This window comes from Apaloderma vittatum, unplaced genomic scaffold, assembly GCF_000703405.1.
Source record: "Apaloderma vittatum isolate BGI_N311 unplaced genomic scaffold, ASM70340v1 scaffold8023, whole genome shotgun sequence".
NCBI classification, from domain to species: domain Eukaryota; kingdom Metazoa; phylum Chordata; class Aves; order Trogoniformes; family Trogonidae; genus Apaloderma; species Apaloderma vittatum.
In genome coordinates this window covers 1-18,149 of record NW_009709781.1, presented here as the reverse complement: position 1 = coordinate 18,149, position 18,149 = coordinate 1, and positions in this window count along the sequence as shown.

The window sequence follows — 18,149 nt, the reverse complement described above, 5'->3', positions numbered from 1 at the left end:
TGCTTTCACCAAAAGGGCAAGGGATTTCGGTTTGCAAAATGGAGCTAGAAATCTCAACTGAATGAGCCTTCTAAGGGGATTTTTTGCTTCTGATGATGAAGTAATAGCTTGAGGTTGGTCTGTTTCCTTCCAGTCAGACACTTCCTTCCCCTGTTGAATCTGAAATCAAGAAGCATCTAGGCACGTAAAAAGGAATGATCATTGCAAGAGAAACTAGCCCCCAAGCTTTCAAATCTCCTAGAAAATTTGTGCTTGAAATCACCAGCTGTGCCCAAGTTCTGAGTCGGTTCTTATGCCCACATCTGCTCACCATATCCAAGGTAGGGATTAAATATATTAGCCTACTGAAACAACCCTATGATCTTCATCTGAAATGCAATGCTGAGTTCAGGAATAACTCAACCAGCTCCCCTGAAAACTGGGTTTTGCCTTGGACAAATAGCTGCATAGCCTCAGATGTGCTCACTGAAAAGGAGAAAGAGGGCCAGCAGAACAGAGCTAATTAGACCCGTTTTGGTAGAATGGGCTGGAGCCATTTTCTTTAAATCTATGTCCCTATCTCTCTCTATGTCTGTACACCAGGCCTTCTTGCAGTTCATCTATTGTTAAACCCATCCAACCTCTTCTAAACTGAGCATTTCCTTTGAATTAGCACATCAACACTCCTCTGTCCCAACTAGACACAGTTTTGCCTCAGTGGACTGAAAAATAGTCATTGGCAGCAGCACTCTCTGCCTTAGGCATTACCTTGCTATTCCACCCTCATCACACAGCTCTATTTAGCTTTCCCAGGGCATTAGGCAGGCACAACGGAAAATACAACTATCCCATACCAGGGAAGCCCGGATTTTCAGCTCTTTGGGGGTAGCCTCCCTCTGCAAAGTTAGCCTTGCACATAGGCAGAAAAAAGAAAACCTGCCTCTTCTCTTTGGTCCCTGGCATCCAGTTTTTAATCTTTGCTCATACTGAGAATACATGTTGTCCTGCCAAAAGCTCATTCGTGTAAACAGTCTGCATTGCACTGGAGTTTCTTGAAACTCCAGTTTCTCTGGGGTCTCCACCAGATCTCAAGATTGTGTGGAACATGGGTACTCCTCCACCACATGGGACTGCTAGTGGCAACCCACATGGACGTAAAGCTCTCACGGCAAAATTTGCTCCATAAGAGATCCTGCTGCTGGCATGCACTAATGCAACTTCACAGAATCACAGACTGTACCTTTCCTGCAGTTTCTTAATTTTTAGCTTACAGTAGATCGAATCATGTGGACTTTTATGAAAATATAACCAATTCACCAAAACAAATGAAAGGAAAAACAATCACTCAAACAACTCCTCCCACACCCCAACCTTAAGGACAGAAGCAAGCACTGAGAATCTCACTGCATGAAGTACAGCTTATATTCATGCCATTCACATGCTTACCACTGTGGCTGTTTCTGAGACTGGCCAGATGCTTCCGCTTGTAAATCATCTGACAGTATGGACTACCAGGGATGAGTGTTTCAATGTCGACCAGACTTCAGATGGGGAAACCGAGAGACATATTTTTTTAATACTTAATACAGGAGTACCTTCTTAGTTTAAAGGAAGTGTCCTTCATCACAATATTTCATGCAAATGCATACCACCTCATCTGTCCTTGGATGACCTTGAAATTGCTTTTTCCCAAATCAAACTCTGATTGAACTTCCAGGTGTCCAAGTTTTCATCCTCACTAAACGAGCACGTTCTCAAATGGAACAAGAGTATGAGCAATTTCCTTGAACACCGAGACTAAATACATGGAAAATGAATCTCTTCTCTTCTACAGCAAATTAACCACAGGATCTTTTATTTTCCAGTCTCACTGTTTACTCTGCGAGGAATAACTCAAACCCTTTCCATTCAGGAGCTAGGCAAGGCTATTCGGAGCCCAGTTTGATTCAGTACATAGTTATGCCAGTGTCAGGATACTGTAATTCCAGCGTCAGGACTCCTGGTGAGTGAGTCCCATAACTAATTCAAAAATGAAAGGCTACCTGCTCCTCTGCTTCCTGCACCCTGCCGTCTCTAAGCAATTACTTACTTGCCAGCATCATTGTAAATCTGTGCCTTAGTATACTGTGAAAAGCAATTGAAGTTACGCAGCAACTTAAACATAGAAACACTAATACCTGCACTTTCGGTGAAGGGACTTGAGTCTGCTTTGTTGAAGTGATGAGATCATTTGCAGAGCTTTCTAGTCAACGTGAACCTGACTGACAGGTCACTTAGGCTTTCAATTCATCCCAGCAGACTACGGATGTGTCAACTGTTCCCTGGAACATCACTGTCCTCTGCCAAGCAACAAGGCAGTAGCTAACATTTTATTCTTGCCTTTGAAAGGCTGATGTTTAGACATGGAGATAAGGCCTTCTCCCTAAAACTACTGCCAGCTGAAGACTTTCAAATGAGTTATTCTGGACTTTGGTAAATATCTAGTTCTAGTTACCCCTCCTAACCAATGTGCAACAGCAAGCTCACACTTTGAAACAATTCAGAGCATCACATAAACTCTTCCTCGGGCACATGAATAAGTATTTTCAGTGCCTTATTAATCTGTCTTATTGACCCATCTCATACGCCTGTGTGGTTCTTTTTGTGTTATGCAGACACACACTCACTACCACACATCTTTGGCTGAGAGAGTTAGGCTTGTTCAGCCTGGAAAAAAGAAGGTTCCGGGGAAACCTTACAGCAGCCTTCCAGTGCCTGAAGGTGCCCTGCATGAAGTCTGGGAAGGGACTTTTTACAAGGGCCTGTAGTGATAGGATAAGGGGTGATGGGTGGAAACTGGAAGAAAGTAGGTTTAGACTAGATATAGGGAAGATGTTTTTTACCCTGAGGGTGCTGAGACACTGGAACAGGTTGCCCAGGAAGGCTGTGGATGCCCCCTCCCTGGAAGTGTTTAAGGCCAGGCTGGATGGAGCCTTGAGCAACCTGGTCTAGTGGGAGATATCCCTGCCGTGGCAGGGAGGTTGTAACTAGATGATGTTTGAGGTCCCTTCCAACCCAAATCATTCTATCACTTTACAATACCAAACACAATAAAGTATGGAGGTGGTTTTACAACATTTCACATATAAGGAATGGAGGCAGAAAAAGATCGAAATCTATACTCTGACCAGCTGCCAGGACTGCTGATGCGGACTTGAGGGTGTGCTGGGCATCCACATTCAGGAAAGCAGGAAGCAAACCAGAACTCTTGTCCTCCAGAGCTGCTGTGCCCAGCTCCCTCCACAGTCAATGGGAAACACTGCCACCACCACACACACACAGCTGGAGCATGCTGCACATAACGGTGATTTAACAACACACAGCCAGGAGAATGGAGCAAGGGAGCTCAATTTTAAGTTACTCATATTTTCTAATGGGTAGAAGCCTCCTCATGACATGAAACACTGTTCCATCTTTCCCAAATTAGCACAATGCTTTCCAAAATGCTTTCATTTTATTATAATATTGACAGCGTCCTGCTTTGAAAAGCCTTGTATGCTTTGAGGAAGAGTGACTTAGAAGCTGTAGAACACAGCTGTCGCCAGTGTATTTGGCCCTTTCCCTCGATAGTAACCTGTCAGTTAACCCTCCATCACAGTAAGTGAAATCAGCGCTATCTGCTGATAGATATCTTGTGGTCAGGACTCTTGGAGCAATGGGTTAAAGACTCAAAAAGATCTCTCTGAAATGTAAACTTATAATGGCTGCAGTACAGCGCAGTGATGTAAAATCAATGCAGATGAGAGCTTTAACGCAAAGGTAATGGGGAGGCAAAGACATAAATAAGGAAAACTACGAGTGAAGAACGGGCTGGTAATAGAGGAAAGCGCAAAGCAAACACAACGTGTTGTCATTTAGGATAAATAATGCTTAGCTCTTGCACAAGGCTTTTCAGACACGCATCCTGAAGCACTCTAAAGATGAACTAATACCATTTTATGGCTGAGGAAACTGAGGCACAAACAAGCGGTGCTGTTTAGATGGCATCACATATTCCATGCCAGATGCAAAAAGCAAACTTCAGGTTTCCCCGCCTCCTACTCCAAGCTCCACCATGCTATGCTATAATGATTTGTTCTGCCATTTCTGCAGTCTTCCTCCAGATGTACTTTCTCTGCTAACAATAAAATCGGCTTGCTGCTGAAGAATGGGTTTCCTTAGTCAGGAGAGCTATGTCTGTACTGACGCACTCCTTTTCCACACACCACTCGCTCTCAACGGGTACAGTAAGGTTTGTTATTTAGTTCAATACCAGGCACCTTTGCATAAGGCACCTGTCACAGCTGAATGCACACTAGAAGGGCTTAAATACATATTCTAAGGAAGGAACATGTAGAAGAAAACCATAATGTCTCTTTCTGTCCCGCAACATTTTTAAAGTCATTTTGTTCCCAGAATTACTGCAGCTTCTCAGACAGGAAGGCCACACCAAGCGCCATCGCCCTTGTTGTCCTCCCCTACAGCCAGACGAAATACACCACCTGAAGGGTACTCCTGAAAAACCTGCTTTTTGCAGCTGATGTACTATTCAAATTATCTTTCTCCACAAGGAAAAATATTTCAGGAGAAAACTTTGTTACAAGTTCAAATGTATTTTAAAAAATACTCATTAAAAAAAGATTGAACATCTCTGTTTTGTGTTTCTCTCTTGCCCTTTGTCCATTTCCCCATTCTATTTGATGCTGAATCCACATATATCTTTTTTTTTCACCGTGGCTTTTCCCTATAACTCCCTTTTTCTGTTATAGCTTTCTAACCTTCTTAACTTCTGAAGTTGTTGTATAATAAATGAACAGCTATAAGCTTATGCAAAAATGGAGATGTTCCCAAAAAATTTAAAAGTAGGAAGTATAAATACACACACACACAGAGTACATATGGCATTATCATTTCACCACATTCAGTGATGAGGAATAAAAAAGATGTATAGGAAAATAAATTCTTCAAAGCCCCTTATCAAGGTATTATAAAACCAAAGGATCCGCTCCATTTTTAATTTTGCAAACCAGAAATAGCTTCCAATAAAAGAAAATAATCCTCTTAAAAAATAATAAATTACTTTTACTGTTTCTCTTAACCTAAAAAAAACATAAGCACCACTTATCTGTCATCATGCATTGTTTCTGTTTTCAGCTTGCTAGCAGCCTGCTACAAGTCCCTCTTGGGATTCTGCTTCTCTCTCTCAAAGCTAGGTAAGTGTTACTCTCCTGCTTCTCTTGCTATCTAATCCATTTTCTCTGAAGATTTTATGTTTTTCTCTCAACACCTGTCAAAGTCATTTCCTTCTCCATAGCCACTACCCTCTCCTTTCCATTTAATCATTTGTATTCATTACGTGATCAATCAACAAATAAATACAGATCGCTTTTCTGGGAAGGCAGTGGTAGAAGTCCAAGTGCTGATAAAAAAAATTAAATCTATTTGAATATAAAATTCCATATCAAATACTAAATGCCCCATTTGCCCCGACTCTCTAGGGTTCAAGAGTCTGTCTAAATAAAAATCAGTTTTCCAGGAGTGATACTGACACTTCTTAGAGTTCACAGTCTACCCACAGCTTTAGAAATTTATTGTTAGTACCTGAAGAGAAAGTGACCATTTAAAAGAAATGCTCTGTTTCAAAGACCCAAAGCGTCTTTCTAATGCTGTCCTGTCTTTCCAACTGCTTGTGGTGTCACGGTTAGGTTTTGACAGATTACTCACTTACCTAATTCTCACACGGTGACTCTGCTAACGCTGAGAATACTTTTAAATCATCAATTTCTTCCATGGTTCTTTGGACGGGCCCCTATAGGATGCCCCTGAACAGTCGGGAGACTTGTAGGAACGGACTTGTGGGTCTGTTCAAAAATGCTCTTGCTGGGATATCTGTAGACATGAAGCAGGGAAAATGTCCCCAGGTGGGAATACTGGCAGGCTTCTCCTACTCTCCATCACTACTCAGTTATAGAAAACTATATACAGGACACAGATTTTAAGTCTCCGTTCTACAAATATTACTTTAAATCAGGGCATGCGTTTCAGCTGTGTCCTCCCATTTTATGTGAACAGTATAGTAAGATTATCTGTGGTCCACAAACAATTTATCATCTTTCTTACCACTCAGACATCTCCCTCAAAGTCAGAAGAAGGTCTGGGAGACTGGGAATATACACATTCAACAGCTGCTCTCTGCGTTGTTGGTATGGTAACACGCATCTCCTCTTGACCATCCTTTTCTACCTCTGAATTTCAAGATCATTTGTTTAACATGTGACAAGCCTATCCTAAATCCCACATTCTAATAAGCTCGGAGTCTTCAAAATACACTAATTCCCATATTTGCCAATACCCCTTAAAGATTGCAAATTAAATAAGATTTAGATAAAACAGCTTTATATTAAGCCTATTCACTAAACTGTATTGTCATACAGTGGAAAAAATTACAAAATAAGACAAGAGATTTGAACCTGCTTAAGCCTTGTGTATTAAATGTGCTCATGTACAATCGGGCCTATACAGAACCATTTGCTCCAGTGGCTCCCTTCTTTGTCCTGTCAGACTGCCCCAAGGCTTAAATTGCTTGCATCACCTTCAGCTCCTCTCCCTCCCATGAGGTTCACAGCAGTCGCCAAAGCCGGGGAACAATCGTAAGCACAAGCACAGCTCTGTGCTGGCTACAAGGAGAACATTCAGACACTCCAAGCAGAGCAGCTCCTTAGGAGTTAACACTGAGCTCATCTGAGATAGTCATTTGGAGCACCTCAAGCTCCAAAGGACAGCCATGAGCTTCCACTCATTTCTTTTCAGTTGTTCCTATCGCTTCCAAGGCAGCTGTATTTAGGTATGGAGAACACATAGAACAGGCGGGACTTCTAAAAGAGCATAGTTTCCATCTCCTCGGTCTGTACGAGCTGTGCTAGGTAGTAGGAGCCTGTCCTGCCTAAGGGAGTCGGTGAGCTGTAGACAGATGCAGAGGTGCTGATAGGGGAAAAGGCTTGCTGGACAGACACTCCAAATTTGGACAGAGTTGGAAATAAAAGCAGATGTAATGACTACCTGTCTCAGGGGTTCACAGCCAGACAGCACACTATTGTAAACCACTCTGAGATCCTTGGATGACAAATAAATGGGTAAGCACAAAATATCACCAGTAAACCCTGACAGTAGTGATTTCTATCCAGTGAGATGATAGAAATCCAGTCAAGCAATTTGCTCTGCCTTCTAGTGGTGATCAACCCAAAGAGTCAGCGGAAAGTGTGCCGAGATTTTCAGAAGTCTATGCACTTTACAGTTTCAAAAGAGTGTATCCATTTACAATTTACTGTGAGACAGGGAGATCCATCAGATTTTTCTGTATATGAGAGGATACACCGTGCCTTCCACCATCTCACAACAAAAGCAAACAATTATGGCTTAGAGAGAGTGCAAATAGTTGGGCAGGTCTGACTGATAAAGCCAAGACTGTCAACCTAGTCCCACTTCTGACTTGCCAGCATCAAATACCTTTCAGTTGCCCCATTTCTTTAAGCAAGTCAGAGCAGGTATCAACCATCTAGTTGCACACAAAGTCAAGAACCTTCCTTCAGAAGATCTACCATGTCAAATTTCTGCCCCACTAACACAAGGTTTTCCTTTGTCTGTCCCCTTCTTGATGTGGCTCTTGATTTTTTCTGCTTGATAAATTTTCCTGTGCACTGCCTGACCACTGGCTCTTCCAGTCACAACACACATCAAGTGCATTTTCTTTTCCAATTTCTATTTTGTTGTTTGTAGCAGGTCCCATTCCACCAAAGTTAGGATACACAAAAATATAAAGCCAGACCGTCAAAAAATGCGCCCATGTTAATGCAGTGAAACAGCCCAAAACCCAACCTGATGTTGCGACCCTTTGGAGTGTTCTCTTTCCACCTCCATTTAGTGTTCATTTAAACAGGCTCTGTAACTCATAGACATTACACAAAAGTTTTCTGTTTGCTACATGGAACAGAAAACTCAGGACTAGGATCTCCTGTCCTTGCTTTCTTGCAGTGCATTGCCTCTCTCTCCAGAGTTACATCAGAAATGGTGAAAACAAGCAGCTTTCACGTTGGGGTGTTTGCAGCTGCACATTCCCAGGAACCACCTGCTCATTTTCCCCCTCCTTACCCTGTTCACATTCTCAAATTTAAACCAGTTCCCTGAGCAGGCAAGAAGGGGAGGAGGCCATGCCCTTGGGATGCCAGGTTTATTGAAGCCTCTTAAGATAGGACGTAGTGCTTGGGCACTCTGGAGGAGCACTCCCGGACCACGGGAAAGGGCCACAGGGCCTTGTGAAAGGTGGATGGTCGTTCCAGTGGATGTTATGGACTTGATGCAGAAATTGTCATGCCAGATTCTCTGGACTGTGTTAAGCGTGAAATCAAACTAGATGATCACTTCTAGCCTTAAAATTTAGCTACAGTAAAATTCAATCATATACTACTCTTTTTCCCCTTAACATAAGGAATATTTCTTTGCAAGGCTCAGCTATGGTGGTTTTTTCCTCAGTTCAAGAGAGTCAGTTTTTTTTTTCTGAGAAAATTCAGAGGTCATTTCTCTTTTCTGAGATTTACTACTTTTTGTTACTTGCTCTTTGAGCTGAGAGAAAAGAAAGTGTCTATCTTAAAAGCTGCTCTAACTGACTAGAGCACAGCTATTCTGGGTTCCTTGTGAAAATGGCTCCCAGCTTTTTTCGGGCAGTCGTATCCATTTACAAACCAGAAACCCCTCTGTGTGTCTGTTGTCTCCCTCTTTTTGAACTTGGTGGTTTGACAAGAGTGAGGTTTTGAGTACCCTGAACAATGCTACCAAGTGAGATCACAAAAATAACCTTGAGACAAGGACCGGCATCATAAGCTATTCCTCATACTGGAGACCACCAGCAGCAGTATAAATGCCTGGGAACCTGCTTTATAGGTTGATGTTAATGATTTATAGTGTTACTACAGCTGTAGTCTCTCCTGAGCAAACAGTTGAGTATGCTTTGCTAAAATTTTAAACATGACAGCTTTAGCTGGTTTTAATAACAGTCTCCAGCCTCATCCTCTCAGATGCAAGGGAGTCAGGTCATCCAGTCAAAGGTCAAGCAAAGGCTGAATCTTGAGAAAACGTGCCTTATGCTGTGAGGCAAAGGTGATTTAACTCAAACTTTTGACAGGCTAGTAAGGAAACAGCACGCAGATGCCCAGCAGGAAACTTTCTCTAGGCATGCTACCGACAGGTGCCAGGACTGACAGACACGCAGTACCTGGCTTCCACCCCTTGTCTACCACCCTCCACCATCCAAACCTGGTGACCGCCAACAAGAGGAGTATATTGTGGTCTCAATAAGGAAGGCCACCATCTCAAAGGGCTAAGAAAAAGCAGTGGGACTGGACCACACAATTCCTAACACCCATAACTATGAAAGGAGCAGAACTTTGCTCTCATTTCTTTGTGCAAACACAACTCAGACCAAATATGAGCAAGGGTTTCCACACACTCAGTAGCTTCCCTGGGAGTCAGCTGCTCAGCTAGGGAGAAGTCGGAGCCATGTAACATGGCATCTATTTATTTTATGTATTTATTTATTCATTTTATATTGAGGACACACTAATCTTCAAAAATTCATCTTCTCAGAAACTGCAAAATATATTTTCCAGTCTTGTTGACCCTTTGGCTTTGTGGAATCACAATCTGATACATTATCTGATAATCATATTACATACCTGAATGCTGCCTTTCATCCATTCCCTGGTGTGGGTCGGTTACGAGTCACACAAAATGAATACCGATTGGATGGCATTTAGACGCCATGCATCCTGACTAGCTACATATGAGAGAGCATGAAGGTCACCCACTGAATTGTTTTGTGCTTTAGTCAATATTGTCCCATGTGCTCCAGCAGCCCTGTTTTCAGAGAGCATTATCTAATTGAAAACCAAATCTCTGCATCAGAATGCCAGCCAGGAGGCTCACTCAGGTCCCTCCTTTTCTCTGCACCACAACCACCTGTATTTGATACTAACAACTCTCATCTTTACCAGAAAAAAAGTAGAATGAGAGCTTAGTTGAACATTCTACACAGGAAAGGTGGAAGCTGAAATGGCAAAGATGGGATGGATAAGCGTCGTTTCTAAGGAGTTAGAAAAAAGAAGTGGAAAAGGGTCGCGATATAAAATAGCTCTATGAATATTGACCCAGATCTTTAAAAGATATAGGTTTGTGTTTGTTCTCTTTTTTCTGGTTACTTTTGAGACCTATTCTTATGCCTTACCGTGAAGGAGCCCCAATGACTCAATTTGACAAATGCTGTAGAATATCTGAAGTAAGCAAGCTCTATATTTGTACACTTATTTGCACCTGGAACCACTTTTGTACCCTAAACCAGTTCTGTGCTTACCATAAATGCATATCTGTTTCATCTCAAGTGCTTTAGAAGTACAACAAATCTAAAATTCCTGTGGTCAGTGTCATAGAGACATTTCTTTCAGGAAAAAAAAAGGGGGGCACAGAAAGATTCTTGGCTTATGCAGTGTTAGGCAGGAAGGCAGGGAGAAACGTGAGCACAGAACCCTTCGTATGAGTAAAGGACCATTGAGAATTGCTTGCAAAACAGTCTTCAATTACCGAGCATGTGAGCAGCTAAGTGATGAACCCTGCCAAAGGTCTGCCCACATACCTCTGCCTGGGCCACCACGGCTTACTCCTGCGCTTTTGCTAACCTCCCCGTGGCACAGCAGAAGCAGTTCCATTCCAGCAACTGCCCCTCAGCTTCATCCCAGGGACAGAAATTATGGAGATGAAATTTAACCATCTTTTCTGATTTCCTCTGCATGGGGGTAAAAAAATAGGGAGCCAGAAAATGCAGATGATCGCATAATTGGTTATTGATGAATGCCAAGGGCAGAAGCAAGTGTTTGCACCGAGAGAAATCTCTGACAGTGCATGATGTCAGCATTGATCTGCTTTACCAACAGAAGGAAACATCCCTCCTGCACGGGGTCAGGCACTGGAGACAATCACGCAGCAAACTCAGAACAGGGAAGCTGCTGATCTGCCCAACCAAGAGATGCCTGATGCTTCCCTTGCTGCTGCCATTATATTGTGATGGAGATAATACCTACGACAAACCTGCCTGCTACGTGCTATGATTGGCAGGGCTGCAGTGCAGAGCCAAAAGCTTTTCCATCAAATCAAATTCTACTTATTTGAAAACGAAAAGAACTTCCCTGGAATTTACACCCCGATCCTAGCAGGTTGTGGGAACTGATGAAGCCCCTGGAAAAGCAGATGCCGTTACATGCTCTGTGTTTCCAAACCCTGTTCTTTGTGCCTCTCTGGTGAACTTTAATGGCATAGACCTGGGGGTCTTCCACTTCCTCTTCTTTAACTCTTTATCTCCCACCACTTTGTTCTTTCCTCCACCTTTTTGAACTCCAAATACCTTCTTTTCTCTCCTTTCTCTACCATGGTTGAGTTCACTTCTTTTCCTCCTCTGCCAATACATGGGTCTCTTCCCCTCCATGCTTCCCCCTCTCCTCTTCTATGTTCATTTTCTTTGGTTAACTCCACATATATCACCCTCTCCACTTTTTCCTTTCACTCTCTACATTCACACCTTCCTTCCTCCATGCCCTCTCCCTGTCTTTCTTTCTTGTTCTTTGCCACCTGCCAACTCCAAGCCTGTCTGTGCTCTCCAGTCCTTTTCTTCCCTAATGCCATTTCAATTATTGGCTGATTCTCCGTTCGCTTTCCTCTCTCTCTCCCTCTCTCTCACCCCTCCCCTTCTCTGCCTCAGAGACTCAAGCTTGTCTCTCCCCATTTGTTTCAGGGCTGCTGTTGCTGTGGGTTTTTAGACATGTGCAGGTTTGTTTGTTTTTATAATCACACTCCTCTCTTGCCGTTCAGCTGCTTGTCAGTTCACTTCCTTCTTTCTGCCTACCCCAGCCAGAGTGTCATTAGGTCCTTTTCCTGTCTCAGCCCATCATTCCCCACAGAGGCCATTATGATTAACCACGCTGGGACATGTACGAGCTGCGGTCAGCAGGGTTCTGTTTCAAATTGATGGGAATCAGAAATGGAAGTGGCACAGCGGGCAAGGGGAAGTGCCAAGTGGAAAGGAAGCAATGGCACCCTTGCTGGCCCGCGCTGTGGGGGAAGAGCTGGCAGCCCAGCCAGAGGGGTCTCCAGCACCCACACCCTGACAGCCACACCTTAACTAACATTCCTCACCGAAAAAGTCAGCTGCAGCCAGTGAGTGTGAAGGATTCTCAGTGATCCAGACACTGCCTGTTGCACTGTAGATCAAGCCTCGTTTTACAGAAACACGTCTCCGTCAGCCTTCTGACATCTCCAGGCCAGACAGAAATTCCTTTCAATTAAAGAGCTTGCAGGAGGATCCCATTACTGCGGCAGGCATCTCAAGTGCAGGAAGGGGTGGAAGAGCAGCTGCCAGCACTGAACGGGGGAGAGGAGGGTACAGGCTATGAATATTGGTTTCTGATGTTGGTATGGGGAGAAGAGTCGATTCCCAGTGCAATGTGGCAATGGGAAGAGGGAAGAGCATCTCTGATAACTGCATTGTGGCATGGTGGGGATATGACAACCTCCAAAATAGGCAGAAATATTTTGTGTTTGCAGAAGGAGAAGGGGCTTGCTCTTCCCTGCTTTGAAAAGTGCAGAAGGCATTCAGTGGCTGGGAGGCTCAATCTTCAGGCCCCATCAGCCTTGAATCCCACAGCAGTGCTTATTCAATGAGCTAAAGGGGCAGAGGCAGCGGAAACCTCAGTCTTGGTGCCCTCAAAGAAGCTGTTTGTGAAATGCCTGTATGCTGAGTTCCTGCTTGAGACAGACATCATGAGGGCAGCCTCCTTCCCCTCACCAGCATCTGCTCCAAGCTCTCTGTTCTTTTACACTCACAGGCCCTGAACTTTCAATTCTTGGCGTAAGGAGAGACTCCAGCAACACTCCTGTACTGAGCGCTGCATTTATAGGGCAAATGCTTTGGAGACTGCCACACCTCTCTAGGGAACAGCATCCTGAAACAGCAAATGTTCTTATCTTCTTGCACAACACCTCGGTACAAGTTGCACTCCTTTCACATACTTACAGATGGCTGCATGATTTTAATGACCCTTCACATTTTTTCAAGTCCAGGAATTTAAAGTAAAGTTACCTTTTAAAATGGCCTTCAGAACACTGACAAATACGTATGGGAAAGGATCGCTTAAAATTGCTCAACCAGCCCTGTCTCTGCTGCCTTTCCCCACAGGCATCATTTAGTTATTGCCTGCATATAAATTAGGCAGGCTTTGACAGGAGAGCTATTGACAAGGGTACCTCACTCCATTTTCTCTTCCTGACCTGGGGAATTCTGGAGAGGAAAGAGCCTACATTACAAATGGTCAGAAAAAGAACAGTCAAGTAACAGAGGGATTGCTTTGGTACATGGTTGTATGCCATGTCCTCACCTCTATTAGGCTGACAACTAGTAAACAACAGCTAGTAGGTGGTCTGGTCTTCAGGTTTGCAGGCTAGCCAGCTAAATGAGTAGCCTTTGCTAACATTAGTATTTTGACAGTACTTTTATATTTAAAGTTACTTTCAGAAAATCTGGTCTGGAAAAATCTCCTGAAGGAAGCTGTCTCCTTGTGAACCTATTTCCAGCATCTTAAAGATGATGCACACCATTTGCCCTAGCAATGCAAAGACAGGTCCAAGTGGATTCTGTTTACAACCTTAAACTTCAATTTCCAAGCTAGGATTTGACAGGGGGAAACAGGGAATTTGGAACTTTCCCTCCAAGATTTATTGACACTGTACAGCCACTAGATTAAAAAACGTATTGGCAAAGGGAGAGACAACATGCAGGCAAAATGAAGTGATGTGAGAAAGATCAGCAAAAGTCAAAAGGCAATGTTTGCCGCTAGCACACTCGATTTTAGGCTGGAGACATGCAACCTCCCTGTTTAGGTACAATTCCCTCTACAATTTCCAGACACTGATATCCTGACCATGGAGGCTGTAAACTTTGAGGAAATCTTAAGGCCTTTCCAAACTACACGGAGACAACTCTATTTTTTGACTGAGTTTACCCTCACATTTTTTCTCATCAAAGTCACCCTTGTCAAAAGCAATTGATTAAAATATAATTGAGGCTCACAGACCAAATTATAAGATGAGAAATTGCTGGGAAAGGGTTCTACATGTGAAGCTCAGCTCTGCTTTTGACTCAGTCCCTCCTCCAAGCTCTGCAATACATACTTTCCTGAAAAAACTGTTCCCCAAACACAAATTAAGGGCTTCAAGGCATCTGAGCTATCTTTTTCCTCCAGGGAAGCATTCTGAGTGAACAAGCTGAATCCTTGAGTGATCTGGGTCCTGATACACACACTCATAGTATCAAGTCCACAGATAACAGCAACCACAACCCTATTCTTTTTTTAGCATAAGCTAGGCCGATCATATGGGAACTCTCAGAGAAATTGATTCATCATTTTGGTAGAATATTAAATGCAGACATTTTTCAAATGCCTACAAGCTAGTGTGTGGGCAAGGAACTTCACAGCGGTCACAGTGTTTTCTGGAAGAGAGATGAAATAACGAAATATTTGTGCATCCTCATAACTAGAACTTGTGAGAAACATTCACTCTTACAGAGAATAATCTTTTCCAGTACAGCTGAGGATTTAAGTCAACACCTATGTGCAAATTACAAGAAGCCATAAAACAAGTTAGAAAACCACCTAAGGAACAAAATCAAGCCATTTTCACAAGCTATCCTCTGTTCAGCACCTCAAGAGTGGTCTGAAACTTTGCAGAATGTTTCTAACTTGGTTTAAGTTAACATAAGCAGGTTTTTTTAGACAGATAGAGTCTGGCTGAATAGCCTAGATTTGGAAGTGAATTGAATACAGTTAGGTGCCAAGAGGCATGCTACAACTTTATCTCTGTGAAGAGTGCGGGCTCTTCAAAAGGCAGAGAGATACTTGGCTTTCCATTTCGGACACGGTACATTTTATTTTGACCACATAGGAGTAATGGGGAAAAGACAATTTTATAAGGCAAATCAGCAGACGAGATGGCTCACACACTCATACATATGCAAATGACATTGCTTATCTTTTGGGATATGAATAATGTCATAACTGACACATATACATGGAGTATTTTCTTAGAAATTACTAATGCCTTAAATTACATAGTTCAGTATCAAGCAACGTCTGATCATTTTCTAAAGTCATGCACTCTTTCTAAGGAGGTTATTAAACTCTCCTAGGGCTGGGGTGGCACCAAAGAGGAAGAGAACTAAAGAGAGTAAAATGAATAAATAAATAATCTATTTCTGCTGAAGGTCTGTGCAAATTGAGAACATTAAAGTTTTAGGAAGTCTGCGTTGACTGCGCTGTGCTGAAGGGCCACCATGCACATACTCCACTCTTTGCCTGGTGCTATTCCAGCCTTTTGATGGGAGAATTACATTTGAAGAGTGCTCCAAAGCAGCATTTGGAGATATTGGTTCAGTGGGGAGGCAGGGAGAGCAAGAAGGATGCAAAGCACTGGTCTCATCCTCAGAGTTTCTCAACAACAAGAAAGTGAGCTACTATGAAGACAAAGGGTCTCCCATTTTTCACCCGTAGAGCTCCTCTTAGCATAACAAGAGGGAGAGCCAGTCAGAGCAGGTCTTGCTTGGTAGTATCTCGAGGCCTCCCACAGCAATTTAGTGCTGAGAATCCCTCAATTCCTAATTCTGATTCCCCAGCCTGCTGAATATGCCACTTAGGGATTTGCTGGAGCTGCCCCAGCCCAGTGTAATCTTCCTCAACAACCCATGGTGCCACACACTGCTCTGCTGTGGCTTCGGCAGAGCTGCCCTTGCTCTTCCTCTTGACAGGACCCAATATGCTCATGTGTCATCACTCCACACAGCTGGATATGTTTGATGTATCCTATGGCACATTACCAAGAAAAGATGATTTCCTCCGAATGCAAGACCAAGTGAGGGTTAGCAAGGAGCCAAACACTCCTCAACACTGGAGAAGGCGAACTTGGGACGTTTGGTCTCCAGCTCACATATCAGCCTAGAGACTGAAGAAACACCTTCACTTCCAAACACATTCACGATTCTCAGACTGTCAGGAGAAAACCAGACAAGGGGCAACCCTCGGCTGCTTTTAAAACATTTCTACACTGATTCCTCCTTCAGATACAAAGCTGTGAGATGAAATCTCCTCTTACTCAAGCCTTATTTTTCATAATTATGCATCTTTAGTGTTTCATAACGACCAATTTAATCACTTTTGCCATTTAGAGGGCTATAACAGCCAATCATGGTAATGGGCTTGGTATTTGGTAGGAACCATTTAACGCCCAAGAGCCCTTGTTCTGAGCCACTTGATGCCACTTAAGTTTGACAGACAGACTCTCATTAGCACAAGTTGCAAAACCTCTCAGATGAAGCTCATCTCTTTTAAACAAACTCTGCTCAGTGATCCCCAAAGTCTCTGAGTGAGGAAATTTTTAGTTCACTTCAGATCCATGCAGGTCTGTGGAAATTAATCAGCCTTTTTCACTGTGCTGGGGGCTTTCTATGAAATTCTCTACCTTTCCTCCTCATAGTTGTTCTCTTGTACTTTGCACACAAGCTCTGTTTCCCTGTGGCCAGACGGTGCCTGTCTCCTGGAGGGCCACCTGGGGTTGTGTGACCTTTCCTTTTCACAGGTAACTCTCTTGATGAGCTTCTGCTCCATGCTAACAGCCTTCACGTATGCCTCTCCTAATGCAATTGGTTTTTTGCTGGAGACAACCGAATACACATTTGAAAGCCTTAAAAAACATCTACAGATCCCTGGCTGCTGCTAGAACTGCTGCCTTTTTTTGCTACTCCCACCTGTTTTTTTGGATCATGCTCCAAAATGCAAAAAAATAAAGTTCAGGGCATCCAAACTGCATTAGACACTTTCAAACACACATGCAAGTCTGCACCCCAACTCACACGGTGCCCAACAGATTTGACACTACTCATAGTCCAACAACACTGAGTATCTGCGTCAAGGCAATTAAAGCAGGTCTCTCCCTATGTAGGGGGGAGGACGAGAAGTGGGATAGAAGGGAGTGCTGTGAGTAGTGTTTGCCAAACATGGATGGAGCCTTGTGAGAAACCTAAGACTACTGCAGTAAGAATATGCAGGGAAGGACAGAGGTTTTTACTCAAGGACAGCAGAAGGGATGGCTTCCTCTCAAAGGTCTTTGTGTTCAGTAGGCAGGCTAATGACCCAGCATTACTACCAAGGACGGATGTCAGATCTCTGATGTGTGGTTTAAACCCATTGAATCTGTTCACTTCTGCAATGTTCCCCAAGAATAGATTTGCCCTTTACATTTTCTCTCCCATTATATCACAACCACTGTACATGCAATGAGACTGAAAGTCATAAATGTTGGAGTGCTAAAAGGAAAATACATTGATACGGGAACAGTTACCTCCTGGGTGACAGAAGAATGGCACATTTTGTGGCACAGTCTGATGGGACAGAGTAACGTCTCACCCTCTTAACAGTCTGAATGTTTCAGTAAGGCAACTACGTAAAAAACACAACACGTTGAGCTAAAGGAGTCTTTAAAAAGGAAAATCCCATATTCTACTCTACTTGTAGCTAATGTCAGAATCTTCCATGTCTACTGCTTTCTGACACATGAAATGGTGACCTGAGAGAACAGATGGTGGGTTGCCCTGTATCTAAATGGTCTAAATGGACCCGCGTTTGGTTCAAGTACAACTAATGGAAGGTAAACGGGCCCAAGTGAGCTGGTCAGTATTCAAGGACCACTTCTTCCATGCTCAAGATCAGTGCATCCCAACAGGCAGGAAATCAAGAAAGAGATCCAGGAGACCTGCATGGTTAACCAGGGATCTGCTGAGTAGATTCAGGTGGAAGAAGAAAGTATATAAATCGTGGAAGGAGGGGCTGGCCACTTGGGTGGCGTATAGGACTGCTGTCAGAGAATGTAGAGAGGCAATTAGGAAAGCTAAGGCCTCCTTGGAATTAAAACTTGCGAGGGAGGTCAAGGACAACAGAAAGGGCTTCTTCAAATACATTGCCGGCAAAACTAACAGTATAGGCAACGTAGGCCCTCTGGTGAATGAGGTG